This window comes from Tamandua tetradactyla, chromosome 13, assembly GCF_023851605.1.
Source record: "Tamandua tetradactyla isolate mTamTet1 chromosome 13, mTamTet1.pri, whole genome shotgun sequence".
Lineage (NCBI taxonomy): Eukaryota > Metazoa > Chordata > Mammalia > Pilosa > Myrmecophagidae > Tamandua > Tamandua tetradactyla.
In genome coordinates this window covers 95,469,062-95,483,895 of record NC_135339.1, presented here as the reverse complement: position 1 = coordinate 95,483,895, position 14,834 = coordinate 95,469,062, and the positions used below count along the sequence as shown (strand labels likewise).

The 14,834-nt window shown below is 46.7% G+C and overlaps 1 pseudogene; it reads right to left on the bottom strand.

The window, feature by feature from the left end:
* Positions 1–13,353: 13,353 nt before the first annotated feature.
* Positions 13,354–14,243, bottom strand: LOC143653443 (leucine-rich repeat-containing protein 28 pseudogene; annotated as a pseudogene).
* Positions 14,244–14,834: the final 591 nt, after the last annotated feature.

The following is a 14,834-nucleotide window of genomic DNA, read 5'->3' as shown; positions in this document are numbered from 1 at the left end:
TTTCCATCATTTGAATATTTTTAGAATTCCATTGTTTTCTAGTGACTTTTTAACTAAATCTCTTCTACAGTCTTATGTAACCATTTACCACCCCCTCTGTCTTTTATGCTGTAGTTGTTTATGTTATGTCTACATACATCGGGAACCCCACAAAATAACAGGACAACTTTGTAAAAAAAGGTTTTTATCGTGAAATATAACATACATATACAAAGAAAAGAAAGAAAAAGCAATAATTTTCAAAGTAAGTATGCCAATTTGAAGCTGTTATATACCTCAGAAAAGCCATGTTTTAATCCTGATCCAATCTTATAGGGGCAGCTCTTTCTTTTAATTCAGAATCAACATTGTAGGACAGAAACTTTTGATTAGATTATCTCCACGGAGATGTGATGCGCCCAGTTGTGGGTGCGGCCTTTTGATTAGATGGACATGTGACTCCATCGAGGTGGGTCTTGATTAGTTTACTATAGTACTTTAAAAGTAAAAGTGTTTGGAAAAACTGCAGAGTCTATGCAGCAGCTTGGAGAACAGTTCCTTCAGAGCTCGTGGAACCAGCATAAGACCCAGACGTTTGGAGATGGAGGGCCCAGCAGATGTCACCATGCACCTTCCCATGAGATGCTCGGCAAGCCAGAACCCAGAACTGTGTTCCAGAGGAGCTGAATGAAGGCCCACAGATGCCAACTGAGGAACCCCACAGGAACAGAAGCTGAAAGCAACAGAGCCCAGGTGCAAGGGACCAGCAGATGCCAGCCGTGTGCCTTCCCAGCTGACAGAGGGGCTCCTGACCCATCGGCCTTTCTTGAGTGCAGGTGACCTCTTGTTGGTGCCTTAGTTTGGACATTTTCTCAGCACTAGAACTATACACTTACAACTTATTAAATTCTTTTTATAAAAGCTGTCCCATTTCTGATATATTGCATTCCAACAGCTTAACAAATTAATACAGTACACTTCAACAACTAGTTACAGAAGAGATTTCAGGGTTTGTTATAGGTTACCATTCCTCTATTTCAGATATTTCCTTTTAGCTGCTCAAGACATTGGAGGCTAAAAGAAATATCAATATAGTGATTTAGCAGTCACACTCATCCGTTAAATCCTATTTTCTCTGTTATATCTCTTTCTCCCAATCTGTAGGGATCCTTAGGCAATGCCCTTTCTGGCTTTTTCATGTTGAGAAGGGGTATCAACACTAAAGGAGAGGGAATGTAATTAGTTGATAATCTTGGAGTGGCTGGTCCTTCTGGATTTTAGGATTTGTCTAGCCTAGGAACTCTCTGGAAGTTATAAGTTCCAGGAAAGCAAACTTAGTCCATGAAACTTTCATAGTGTCTCAGTTTGAGCCCTAGGTGATGTTGGTTGGGATTTAGCAAACCATGGCAATTAGCACTGTCTAACTGAAGCTGGCATAGAGCAGCCTCCAGAATAGCGTCTCGACTCCATTTGATCTCTCTTGGCCACTGATGCCTTATTTTAGTACACTTTGGATTAGTCATGGTTCTCTAGAGGAACAGAGCCAACAGGAGATATCTGTAAAGATGAGACTTACGAAAGTATCTCACACAACCATGGGGATGCAAGAGTCCAAAATCTGTAGGGCAGTGTCATGGTCAGGTTCATGTGTCAACTTGGCCAGGTGGTGGTACCTGTTTGGCTGGCTGGGCAAGTACTGGCCTGTCTGTTGCAATGAGGACATTTCATAGAATTAGATCATGATCATGTCAGCTGCATCTACAGCTGATTCCATTTGTAATCAGTCAAAGGGGAGTGTCTTCTGCAATGAGTGATGTCAATCTAATCCCTGGAAGCCTTTTAAGGCGGATTCAGAAGAGACAGGCTCTTCCTGCTTCACCCAGCGAGCCTCTCCTGTGGAGTTCATCCAGACCATCCATCGGAGTCGTCAGCTTCACAGCCTGCCCTGTGGATTTTGAACCCTGTGTTCCCGTGGTTACGTGAGACACTTTTATAAATTTTATATTTGTGAGTGTTCCCTGTTGATATTGTTTCTGTAGAGAACCCTAACTAATACATGCAGGCTGTGAAGTGAAGCTGGTGGCTCTGATGAAGGGTCTCAATGAACTCCACAGGAGAGGCTGGCTGAAGAAGAGTGAAAATTCTCTCTTCTCCCTTAAAAGCCTTCAACAGATTGAATTGAATCCAACACATCAGATTCTCTCCTTTGTGGAAGACACATCCTTAGTTGATCATGTAATCATTCTATGTGATCAGCCACCGATGCATCACCTGACTGATGACTTAATACACCAGCCTTCTGGTTCATCAACCAGCCAGGAAATATCTTCACAGTAATGGTTGAGTCTGCCTGACCAGACAACTGGGCACGTCACCTGGTCAAGTTGACTCTGAACCCAACTGTCACATGCATCTTTCCCCCTTTTGGTCAGGAAGGTGTTGTCAATCCCTCAGGGCCAGGGCCAGACTCATCCCTGGGAGTCATGTCCCATGTAGGGGAGGACAGTGATTTCACTTGCAGAGTTGGGTTTAGTGAGAGAGAGGTCACATCCAAGCAACAAAAGAGGTTTCCTGGAAGCAACTCTTGGGCCTTGTTGTGGGTAGTCTTAGCCTTTCCGTTACAGAAATAAGTTTCACAAGTGCAGGCCTCAAAATCCAGGGCTTGGCTTTCTTGGGAGTCCCCGATGGTTGAGAGGGTACCAGGGTTTCCCAGATGGGAAAGTTTAATATTCATTATTTTTTTTCCTTTGGACCCTCAAGGGACTCTATCAATACTTTTTAATTGTCAGCCTGCCATGGTCTGAGATGGATCCTGGTATTTCATTAACTATACAGAATCACGAGGCCTCGTTCCTGTTCTGGGCTCCAGGAGTTTGGGTTGTTTAAACGAGCTCTCCAGACAGGTTGGTGTAGATTATGTGTTACAGGAAGTTTAGGTTCTAGACATAGTAAGCCTCTCTGCCTTTGATCTCGTACGTCGGTGTACGCTGTCATCTCTTACCTGCATTCTAGTTTACCTTGGAGCCAGCCAGACTGGCTTCGTTTTTCACTCTAGCTGAAGGTTGATCTCCTTTCTGGTTACGTTAACTATTGTTGTTTACAGCGATGCTGCCTTTCAGGGCGGCAGCACTCCTGAGAGCGCCTCTGGATGTCCCTGTTGTCGCTGCACAGAATCCCATCGTGTGTCACAGTTTGCCTTTCTGGACCTTAGTCGCAGAGCCCCGCAGAGCTCCAGGGAAACACCTGCTGATACACATGCGTCTCAGCGCCTCAGAGCCTAGAAACACACTGCCAGGTTCAGACTCGGCGTGGCTGCTTATAAGGGCCTAAGTCTAGGCTCCCATGTTCAATAAGTATTTTCTGAATGAGGCTTAGTGTACGTGCTCTTGGCTTGTTTTGCACAACACACTGTCCTCACGTTCACGTGCTTCGTTGTGTGCCTCCCGACAACCTTGCTTTCTGTAGCTGCACCGAATCCCACCACAGAACTGTCTCACATTCACCATTCTGCTTCCCAGTATTTGCACCCTTTGGCTCCCCCATCTATTGGGCATCATGGATAATGTCCAAAATAAAGAAACCATGTCTTACAGTACAACAGGATAACTTTTTAAAATACATTATATACCTTAAAAGAAGTGAAGAGAAAAATAATATTTTAGGTTTATGCAAATCTTTTCCCTTTTCTTTCTTTCTTTTTTTTTTAAAAACTAATTCATCTTTATTGGATGTGGAACCTAGGATAGAGACTACACTCTTAATATTATGTACAGATTAATGTAATACCTTGATGCATTTCAGAGTATTGTGGGCAGAAAATTGAAATATATTTGCAGTGTCCCTTGAGGGACTGGAGAAAAATGTGGAACCATGAAACTCCCTCACCTGGAAAATTCCTGATGTTCTTTATTATTATTATTATTATTATTATTATTATTATTAATAAAAGCAATCCACATACAACATGAACATTCTTAATGTATGAACATTCCATACTTTGTGTGCAATCAGTGGCTCACAATATCATCATATAGTTGTATATTCATCAGTATGATCATTTCTCAGAACATTTACATCACTCTGGAAAAAGAAATAAAAAGAAAAAAGAAAAAACTCAAACGTACCATACCCCTTCCCCCTCCTTCTCATTGACCACTAGTTTCCCTCTACCCAACATTTTATTTTAACACTGTCCCCCCTATGATTTATTTATTTTTAGTCCATATGTCTTACTCATCTGTCCATACCATAGATAAAAAGAGCATCAGAACATGGTTTTCATAATCACACAGTCACATTGTGAAAGCTATATCATTATACAGTCATCTTCAAGAAACATGGCTACTGGAACACAGCTCTACATTTTCAGGCACTTCCCTTCAGCCTCTGCATTACACCTTAAACTGAAAAGGTGACACCTATGTAATGTGTAAGACTAACCTCCAGGATAATTTCTTGACTCTGTTTGAACTCTCTCAGCCACTGACACTTTATTTTGTCTCATTTCTTTTCTTATGCTATCTTTGTCTGGCTTTGGTATGAGGGTGATGTTGGCTTCATAGAATGAGTTAGGTAGCCTTCCCTCCTCTTGAAGTGTTTTGAAGATTTTGAGCAGGATTGGTACTAATTCCTTCTTGAATGCTTGGTAGAATTCACACGTGAAGCCATCTGGTCCTGGACTTTTCTTTTTGGGCGCTTCTTAATGACTAATTCAATTTCTTTACTTGTGATTGGTTAGTTGAAGTCATCTATTTCTTCTTGAGTCAATTTTGGTTGTTCATGCCTTTCTAGAAAAATTGCCCATTTCTTCTACATTGTCTAGTTTATTAGCATAAAGTTGTTCATAGTATCCACTCATTACCTCCTTTATTTCTGTGGGGTCCATGATTATGTCTCCTCTTCCATTCCTGATTTTATTTGTTTGCATCCTCTCTCTTATTCTTTTTGCCAACCTTGAAAGGGTCCATCAATCTTATTGATTTTCTCACAGAACCAACTTCTGGTTTTGTTGATTTTCTCAATTGTTTTCATGTTCTCAATTTCATTTATTTCTTCTCTAATCTTTGTTATTTCCTTCCTTTTGTTTGCTTTAGGGTTAGGTTGCTGTTCTTTCTCTAGTTCTTCCAAGTGAACAGTTAATTCCTCAATTTTTGCTCTTTCTTCTTTTTTGATATAGGCATTTAAGGCAATAAATTTCCCTCTTAGCACTGCCTTTGCTGCATCCCATAAATTTTGATGTTGTGTTTTCATTGTCATTTGCCTTGAGATATTTATTGATTTCTCTTTTAACTTCTTCATTGACCCACTGGTTGTTTAAGAGTTGTTGTTGAGCCTCCATATATTTGTGAATTTTCTGGTCTTCTGCCTATTATTGATTGCCAACTTCATCCCTTTATGACCTGAGAAAATGTTTTGTATGATATCCATCTTTTCAAACTTATTGAGACTTGCTTTTTAACCCAGCAGATGGTGTATCCTTGAGAATGATCCATGAGCACTTGAGAATAAGGTATATCCTACTGTTATGGGGTGTAATGTTCTATAAATGTCTGTTAAGTCTAGCTCATTTATTGTATTATTCAAATTTCTTCATTATTATTACTCATTGTATTATTCAGATACAATGTTTCTTTATTGATCCTCTGTCTAGATGTTCTGTCCATTGATGAGAGCAGGGAATTGAAGTCTCCAACTATTATAGTAGATGTGTCTATTTCTCTTTTCAGTGTTTGCCTCATGTCTTTTGGAGAACTCTGGTTCAGTGTATAAATATTTAAGATTGTTATGTCTTCTTGTTGAATTGTTCCTTTTATTAATGCATAGTTTCCTTCTTTGTCTCTTTTAATTGTTTTACATTTGAAGTCTAATTTGTTGGATATTAGTATAGCTACTCCTGCTCTTTTCTGATTATTGTTTACATGAAATCTCTTTTCCCAACCTTTTACTTTCAACCTATGTTTATCCTTGGGTCTAAAATGTGTCTCTTTTAGACAACATATAGATAGGTCCTGTTTTTCAATTCATTCTGCCAGTCTATGCCTTTTTATTTGGGGAGTTTAATCCATTAACATTTAGTGTTTTTACTGTAAGGGCAGTACTTTCTTCTACCATTTTGCCTTCTGGATTTTATATGTCATGTGTAATTTTTCTTCTTTTTACCTTTGCTGATAGTCTTCATTTCTACACTCTTCTCCATACCTCTCTCTCCTGTCTTTTACATATCAGTCTCTAGTGCTTCCTTTAGTGTTTCCTTTAGAGCTGGTCTCTTGACCACAAGTTCTCTCGGTGATTTTTTGTCTGAAAAGATTTTAATTTCTCCCTCATTTTTGAAGGATAATTGTGCTGGATATAGAAGTCTTGGTTGCTTGGTTGGCAGTTTTTCTCTTTTAGTATCTTAAATATATTATACCGCTGTCTTCTTGCCTCTCTAGTTTCTGCTGAGAAATCTATACATAGTCTTATTGGGCTTCCCTTGTATGTGATGGATTGCTTTTCTCTTGCTGCTTTCAAAATTCTCTCTTTCTCTTTGACATCTGACATTTCTGATTAGTAAGTATCTTGGAGTATGTCCATTTGAATCTCTTCTGTTTGGGGTATGTTGCACTTCTTGGGTCTGTAATTTTAAGTCTTTCTTAAGATTTGGGAAATTTTCAGTGATAATTTCTTCCATTAGTTTTTTTCCTCCTTTTCTCTTCTCTTCTCCTTCTGAGACACCCATAACACATATATTCATGTGCTTCATGTTGTCATTCAATTCCCTGAGTTTCTGCTCATATTTTTCCATTCTTTTCCCTATATTTTCTTTTGCTTGTCAGATTGTAGATGTCCCATCTTCCTGTTCACTAATCCTACCTTCTGCCTCTTGAAATCTAACATTGTAAATTTCCATTGTTTTTTTAATCTCATCTACTGTGACTTTCATTCCCATAAGTCATTCCCAAAAGTTTCAGACTTTGATTTCTATTTTTTGCTTATCCCTTGCCTTTTTTATATCCTCCCTCAATCCATTGATTTGATTTTTGATGAGGTTTTTCATGTCTGTTTGAACATTCTGACTTAATTGTTTCAACCCCTGTATCTCATTTGAATTGTTGGTTTGTTCCTTTAACTGGGCCATATCTTCAATTTTTGTAGTATGATATGTTATTTTTTGCTGGTGTCTAGGCATTTTATTTCTTTAATTAGTTTATTCTGGAGATTGTTTTCACTTTTCTTACCTAGGATTTTCTTGTTGGATGACTTTGTTGTGTATTTGTTCTCTGACATCCAGTTCAGCTTATTCTAAACCTCTAGCTTAGGTTTTGTTTAACAGATCAAAATTTATCAGTTCTTGTTTTCTTGTTTCTTGCACTGCCTATGGGGTGCCTTTTTTTCCCCCTTAGGAGGGTCTACATAGGTATTATAGATCCCAGCTGGATTTTCCCAGACCGAACTGGCCTTCTCTCAGGAGGAAAGGGTCGCCTGCATCAGTTTTCCCTGAGGGTAAACCCCAGCATGTTGAAAGACTTTCCTGCGAAGTCTCTGGACTCTGTTTTCCCTATTTTGCCCAGTATGTGGTGCTTGTCTGCCTGCGGGTCCCACCAGCATAAGGTGATGTGGTGCCTTTAACTTCAGCAGGCTCTCCCTGCTGGGGCATGGTGGAGACAGAGGAGAGGTTGTAGGCTGGCTTTAATTGCTTCACTTTTCCAAACCCTGGGGTCTGAATTCCTTGAGTGAGGGAATCCACCTGAGTTGGGCCCCACCCCTCTCCCGGGGAAGGCACAGGCTCCAGACAAGCTCTCAACAAGCTCGATTCTACCTATGCCTGGGGTAGTTGGAGCCTGAGAAGCCCTACAGCTGCATCCAAAGACTAGTCAAGCCATTGAAACACAGCCACAAAAAAGAGAGAAAAATCCTTTTCAGAGCAGGACCTCTGTTCCTCAGGTTTGTCAATGAAGAACTTAAGTTGATACATTGTTCTGTGTGTCTCCAGGTCCTATGTGCCCCTTCTTCCCTTCAGGACCTAGACCCTTTCAAGTATTTTGTGCTGTCCAATCTGGAAAAAAATGTTTTTTTTTTGTCTTTTTCCATCAGCCCTGCCCCCTCTGTGCCAGGGCCAAAACCAGCAACCTCAGCTTTTACTCGAGGTTCAGCTGAGCTGGGGGCCTATTTTTAATAGTCAGAATTTGTGAATTAGTTCACAATTGGAGTTTGGTTGGGCTCAGCCCCTGCTGTTAGTGAAGTCCCTTTCCTGTCCCCTCTGGGAAGCAGCCTGTGGGGGAGGGGCGCTGCCCTCTGGGCTTGGGGTACTCACGGTTCTGGGGGTGGGTCGCAGCCGGTCCAGCTAGTCCAGACTGGGGTACGCTGTGTGTCCGGTCACTGATGTGGCCCCAGCAGTTGTTCTGTCCTGTTCCTGGCTATTTACTAGCTTCTCTGGAGGACGAACTAAATCCCACTCCTTGCTGAGCCGACGTCTTGGCTCCTAATCTTTCCCCTTTTCAGTGCTGTTCATTCCTTCAGAAATATTTGCATTTTCCTGTGCTACCACTTTTTTTGTTTTTCCTGGCAGAAACACTTCCTTTGGCATTTCTTGTGTGCTGTTCTGCTGGTGACAAAGCCTCATTTTTTTTAAATCTGAAAAAAATGTCTTTGTTTTGTCTTTATTCTTAAAGAAAATTCTTGTTGGATATAGAATTCTGGGCTAATTATTTTTCTTTCAGTTATTTTTGGGATGTTGTTCTACTGACTTTGAGCAGATGCGGTTTCTCACGAGAAGCCGGCAGTTATCTGAGTTGTTTTCTGCTGTGTTCCCTGTGCCGCTATCCTCTGGCTGCTGTCATGGTTTTCTCTTTAATTCTGATTTTTAGTGGTTTGGGTAGTGTGTGCTCAGACATGGTTTATTAAAATTTATCCTGATTTGGGTTCACTGAACTTCCTGAATTTTTATCTTTCACTAAATTTAAGATTTTTCAGTCATTATTTCTTCAAAGAGTTTTAAAAAATTTTTGCCTCCTTCATTCTATCCTTTCCCTCTGGAACTCCAGTTACGGAGGTGGGGCATCTGCTGCTGCTGTCCCCTGTCTCCTGCTGTTTGGTTCTGTTCTTCCTGTTAAAAGCCCTTTCCCCTTCTTCCTTCGATTGGATGGTCTCTGTTGCTGTGTCTTCAAGTCACTGATATTTTCCTCTGTCATTTCCATTTTACCATTAAGCTCATCTGGTAGTTTTTAATTTCAGGTATTAAAATATCAATTCTAAAATTTCTGTGTCTTCTGAGCTTTTATTTCTTTGCTGAATTTGCCTGTCGCAGTGAGCACCTTTTCGTTGGCGGAGTCAGCATTCTTACGACTGTTCCTGGCGACTCCTCGTCGGAAAGCTCCAGCTTCTGGGCACGGGCAGCCGCGTCCCGTCTCCTCTCGCTCTCTGGGGCCTTGGATGATGGAGCACTTTGGACGGAATCCTCGATGCTGCGGCTTCTGCGCTGTGGAGCCCTGGGTTCTGCGTATGTCTCTAAGGAACGCGGTGTTTTTTTTCCTGGGCCGCCCACTGCCTTGGCAGGGGCCCCCACGCCCAGGTGGAGGGGAGCCCTGAGGCAGTCACATCGGGCTGTAGGGAGCCGCCTGCTTCCCTGGCACTCGCCGGGCTGAGGCAGGCCTTCCGAAACGCTTCTCAGGGCACCGCCCTGGCTGGGTGGTGGCTGCTGTGTCCCCAGGGCCTCTCACGGAGCACTGTCCCTGCAGGTCGGCTGCACGCTGAAATCCATGAGTGGGCTTGCAGCATCTCCGTACCCCCAAGGTATGTCAGAAAAGCGGGGGGAGGCTGGGTGAGGGAAACCCCTGCCTGTTCCATGCTGGTGGGGTGCAGTGCGAAAGCTCAAGCTTATGAGCCCCCGAGCCCCAGACCCTCTTCTTCCGTTCTCTGCCCAAGCTGGCGGACCCCCTTATCCAGAGGAGGGCAGAGCCTGGGGCAGGCAGGGGTGCAGGGGCCGCAGGGGCCACTGGCAGAGCAGCAGCTGGGGGGGGTGCTGTGCAGCAGGGGGTCCTGGGGTGATCAGCCCGGAGGCAGTCTGGTCTCCACCCCTGGGCCGCCCGCACCCCCCGCCCCCAGCAGCCTCGAGGGTCCATTTCCACTGTTGCTTCTTCCCCAGAGAAGAAGGAAGTTCATAGACGGGGTACGGGGGGTACTCAGCCCCAGGGCTGTAGGGGTGTAGGCATGTGAGGGGCACTGCAGGCTCGGGGAGAGTGATGGGGAGTGACATCCGCCTGGTCAGTGCTGCCCCCACCCCTACCAGGATGCAGCCAAGGGCCCCGGGCCAGCCTGGCCTGTCGCGGATGCACTGTCCAGGGCAGGGCGTTGTCCCACTTGGCCAGCACAGGGCAGGAGTCTCCTTGCACAGAGAGCGCACTCCGGAGAGGCCAGTGCCCCCTTGTCTGCCTCCCAAGGTGTTTTTCCCGAAACGAGCCCTAAGACCTGAGACAATTCCTTCTCTGCCAGGAGGAGGCTGCAATGTGGGGGCCGCGGTGAGATTGGGGCTCAGGCAGTGAGGTCTGGGCTCAGGCAGGCACAGTTTCCTAGCCAGAGGTGCACGGAGAGGAGCTTGGCTGCTAGAAGGAAGCAGAGCTTCACTCGTACGGAGTCTGGCATGGGACTCCAACTTGGGGTTCCTGTGCTCAGAGGGAGCACCACTATTTTAGGGTCCCCCAGACTCCTGCTTGCAGGAGAAGCCAGCCTTGCCTCTTGATGTGGCTGAGGGGAAAGATGCTGTGCTAGACCCAGCAGGGGCCGTTCTGCCAGCCACATTGGCAGCAGAGACCCCAGACTTCCAGCCACCAGGCAGAAGACAGAGGAAGACCTGGAGGCCAGAGTGGACCCCACACCACATGCAGCTTGGATTCCATCTTCAAAAGTGGCTGCACCCAGGGCAGCTCCAGCTCTGACCTCTGCTCTCCCCATGGAAAGTGGAATCCATTCAGAAGTTAAGTCTTTCCCTGCCCCTCATGGGACGGGCGTGAGTGGGGCCCGTGACTCGCCACCCCCCACCCTCCACTCTGCAGCAGGGCCCTTGGCGCAATAGTCTGTTCATTTAAAACTGAGTCAGCTGAGGAGCTGCTGTGCTGTCACTCTTTGGGGCCTCGTTGTGAAGGTGTCTCCAGAATGCCCCGCTATCAGGCACGGGAGAAAACCCCTCCAACCTGCCCCCAGACTAAATGTCAGAATATCATGTGGAAACCGGCAGAACCTAGGTGACTCGAGTGAAGGGGCTGGTAAGCCAAGGGGAGTGGAAACCCAGCCCTGGCGAAGGAGACGAGGCCCTGCCCTCCCGCGTCAGCCACAGCATAGCTTTCGGGCAGTGGAGGGAAAGGAAGCACCGGAGGGTGGGCGCGGGAGGGCGGGCATGGGAGGGTGGGCGTGGGAGGGCGGGCACACGGTGGCTGAGCCACCTCGCTGTCATTTGGGCCCTGGGCGGCTGCTGAGGCTGCTCTGGGTTCTCCCAGCTCTTGGGCAGACCTGGGCGCCTCTGCTGTCAGGAACACACTGCCAGCCCCAAGGTGAGGAAAAGCTCGCGCAGGTGTCTCCAGTCCTTACGGAGGCCTCTGTCGGGTACATCACGTGCTTCACAGGCAGCGCAGTCCCAGAGAGCGTGAGGACGGCAGCGGGGCCCCTAGCTCGGCTGCCACCATCGTGTGAGGACAGACGCGGCTGCAGCACAGGGGGTTGGGAGGGGCCAGAGGTAGATGGGAACAGGAGCCCACAGCAGCTGGCACAGGAGTTGAGCACCAAGTTGGGGTGTCAGCACCAAAGAGGCATGGAATTGGGGTGTCAGCACCTGAGGAACCTGGGGTTGGGGTGCCGGCACTCTAGGGGTGTGGAGTTGGGGACGAATGACCAACCGTCTGAGGCACTTCCTGGCAGTGCTTGCTAGCCATAATGAATGCTTCTTTGGTTACCATGGAAACGTGTGAAAACCCAGCTCCCTCTGGCACTGGGTTTTATGCTGAAGCATGCATGCGTCATTGCGGGGACCTGAAAGATCTTTGGCAGAAAAATGAAGACACTTCAATGGAACCAAATGCTGCCATTGATACAGCTGGATGCATGGAGTGAGCGCGTGACCGTGGGTCTCCACAGGGTGGGCTCAAGGCCCCCCTGCTCCTCTTGTCGCGGCCGAAGAACGGGAAGAGGGCGCCTCTGCGCAGCTGGTGGGGGTGCAGGCGCGGCTCCACTCACACCCCAGTTTCCCGGGTTGCAACCACGAAAGTCTCCCACAGCCCAGCTCCCTCCAGGCCTTCGGGCATGCCTCTCCTCTGACCTGCACAATTGGCAGAGAGAGAGACCACCCAAAGGCCAGCGACCTCGGGACCTGGGGGGCCAGACAGTCCCAGTTGGACGCCATGTGTCACTGGGAAATTCCTGCAGACCCAGAGACCACCCCAGACAGATGGACAAGAAGGCAGAGCCTGGGGGCCGCACTGTCGCATCTGCAGGTCGCAGCAGCTTCTGCGGGTTCCAGGCCCGAGTGGGGGATGCTGGGCGAGGGTGGACAGACTCCCCAGAGGCCCCCACTGGGACGAGTCATACAAATGTCAGGCTGCACATGCATTCCGTTTTCCCTGATGACTATTACCCTGGATGCTTGAAAAATGAATCACAGAAGAGTTTTTTTTTGGTCTACCAACAGGGATTTGTTGAATTATGGTTTCAGAGGCTGGAAGGCTTGATTCCTCTTAGAGCTGGTATCTTCGGGCTGGCCAGCAATCTTTGGGGTTCCTTGGCTTTTCTGTCACACAGCTATGCACATAGTGGCATCTTCTCCTTTCTCTTCCAGGTTCAGTTGACTTCCAGCTTCTGGTTGCCCCCTGTGGCTTTTCTTTCTGTATCCAATTTCCTTTGCTTTTGAGGACTTCAGCCATATTGGATTAAGGCCCCACATCTTAACTAATAACATCTTCAAAGGGCCTATTTACAAATGGGTTCACACCCATAGGACCAGGGCTTGGAAGCTGAACGTACCTTTTGTGGGGGACATGATTCAATTCCCAAAAGATACTTATTCCAAGTATGTAATTGTCTCCTCTCTCTGCTGCAGCTGTACTCTACCACCATTAGTGGACACACAGACTGCCTTACTCATTACCGTGGTTGTTTATGTGATGTCCTCTCCAACTGTTTCAGTTTCCTAGGCAGCTCAAGCATATACCATGTAATGGATCAGGTTAAACAACTGGAGTATACTCGCTCATGGTTTTGAGGATGAGAAAATTTCCAAATCAAGGTATCTTCAAGACAGTACTTTTTTCCGCAAGATTGGCTGCCAGGGATCCTTGGCTCATCTGTGAGATGGCAAGGCACAGGACAGCATCTGCTGGTCTCTCCCTTCTCTTCTGGGTTTTGTTGCTTTCAGCTTCCTACTTCCATGGCTTTCTCTCTCTTTCCCTGGTGTAGCCCTGCCATCGGCGTCTCTCTCAAGGGAAAGAGCTTGGGGCAGACAGTTGTAAACATGGGCTCGCTGCAGCCATGACAGTGCCCCGGGAGACTTCTGGGTAGCAAGACCGGAGACAGAAAGTTCAGATCTTTCTGCAGCCTGTTGTGGGTATGATACAGGCGCCACATGGCTAGCTCTGGCAGAGGCAGGACATGGTCATCCTCTGTGCTATGAACTTCACCTCCACCGGGAGGAAAATGGCTAGCTGCCCTGATGAAAAGGAAAGCAGCTTTGCTTCTGAAACCTGAGTGGAGCACTGCAGCCACTGCACCTGATGACTTTATTGCATAGCTAGGGTGGCAAGCCTTTCAGGTGGACATCGTTATCCACACACACATACTGAAGCTCTCGGGATCGACCTAAATCAAGTGGCAGGATTGCGAGATGGTTTCCAGCCATGGAGAGCTCACTGAGGCTGGGAAACTGGCAGAGATGATGCGGTACATGCCACAGATGGTTTTGGGCCACAGTCAGGTACTGGAGGTAGGAACTGTAGTTGGTTATTAGCTAATCAAAGACATAAAGCTCTCAGACGACCAATTTCTGGGCAAACAATTTCTAAGGCATTATCACTAAGATCCAGACATTGGAGTTTTGCAAGGGATCCAGTGGCTTCAGGAACTACAACTATATCATTTGAATGAAGGTACAATTCCGCAGGGGTTGGAAGCTTCTGTGCAAGGTTTTCTGGCAGGGTTGTAAGGGAGTTCCTTTTCATATAGAGTCTCTCCAAGTACTGCAGTCCCTCATCTTTCAGTAACTCCAGTGGGAAATGGTGCAGATTCCTGTAATTTAAGAACAAATTCTTGTGCTTTTTCAGCCTTGCCACAGAAATTGTCTTGCAAAGTTCAGATGCCGTGACTGAACATATCCCATTAGGCACGTTGCAGCACTACATCTTGTCAAAATTGGTCCATTTCGGGACGCTGGCAGAACCAGCGCTCAGGGGCGCGGACAGCGGTGGACAGTGGGTAGATGATGGCGGTCGGGTGGGGCGGGTAGGGTGGGGTGGGGAGGGATGGCATGGGCAGAGCAAGGACGGGGAGGGGTGGGATGGAGAGGGTGGGGCGCTGGGCGGGAGAGGTGAGGCGCCGGGCGGGACGTAAGAGTTTTATTGCTTTTGTCCGAAGAGTTTTAGACCTTAATGAAAATAAACAGATGATTTACTTAACATGGCCTCAGGGCATGTGGTAGGCAGTACTCTTGGCCACTGCTGGCCCACTCCCGCCTGCCCCTTGGCCTCCTCCCCCAGTGACCCTGAGTTGCTCCCAGCTCTGGTTCCTGAGGCAGCACATGGCTGACGTCTCCTGGCCGTCACCGACAGCCTCCTTGGTCCTGAGTCCCACCATCCCCAAGACAACACAACACCTGTTGAAATCCAGAAAAGAAAACTTAA